Source organism: Asparagus officinalis, chromosome 8 (genome assembly GCF_001876935.1).
Source record: "Asparagus officinalis chromosome 8, Aspof.V1, whole genome shotgun sequence".
Taxonomy (NCBI): Eukaryota; Viridiplantae; Streptophyta; class Magnoliopsida; order Asparagales; family Asparagaceae; genus Asparagus; species Asparagus officinalis.
Window position 1 is genome coordinate 33,589,696 of NC_033801.1, and position 1,078 is coordinate 33,590,773.

Sequence of the window (1,078 nt, forward strand, 5' to 3'; positions counted from 1 at the left end):
AGCTACGACTAATTATTTTTCTTTAAACTAGAACACAATGACATCCCTTCCCCTGTTCAAAGTCCTCAAGAAAAGTTTAGTAAACATGGCATCTCCGTTTGTCTCCCTCTCAAGAACTAGAGGCAAAAAGGTAACCTTTGTCATCTTGCGACTCAGCATCTTCTTTTGGTACCATCCATCCCCTTCATCTCAAACCCCACTCGTATATTATATCAGGAACTTGAAAACTATAGCTACGACTAATTATTTTTCTTTAAACTAGAACACAATGACATCCCTTCCCCTGTTCAAAGTCCTCAAGAAAAGTTTAGTAAACATGGCATCTCCGTTTGTCTCCCTCTCAAGAACTAGAGGCAAAAAGGTAACCTTTGTCATCTTGCGACTCAGCATCTTCTTTTGGTACCATCCATCCCCTTCATCTCAAACCCCACTCGTATATTATATCAGGAACTTGAAAACTATAATGTATTTATTAAGCAAAATATTAAGAATTCACAGGCACCTATGGAGTGCCGATTTAGGGTGGTATGGTATGGTTCTGATCTAACTATATTTTGATTGTGCGAGATGGTCTTATTTTGATGCCAAATAAGTTATATTAGATCAGAGATGTTAGTTTTGGATAGTTAAGGAATTATTCACCAGGGACCAAGTCCCCTTGAACTTGCCTATAAGGCGAAAAAGGCGATGATTAACGCGGTTGAGCTTTGGAGGAGCTATTGACTCCATCAGCAATGATGGGCAGACTCTTCGTATGAAAACTCATGGCATCCTATGGCTAATAAACATTTCTCTATCACCAAGAAGAATAATATAATAGCCAACCAGGCTCTGAGCACCCCCTAGTACGTAGTTAGGAACAACTTGGTAATGGAGAATTGTTTATTAGCCATCTTTTCCCTTTTATTCTATGTGAATACAGACTCATATAACCAGCTGATGACTCTCTAATGATAGCAATACAATGGTTTAATACGTGTGAGAAAGACCTGTGATTAAGAAACTTGATAATGGTTTATGAGATCAATTGTGTGGCTTTGGAACTATGTAAACAATGATTACAAAATGAACAAGTTGC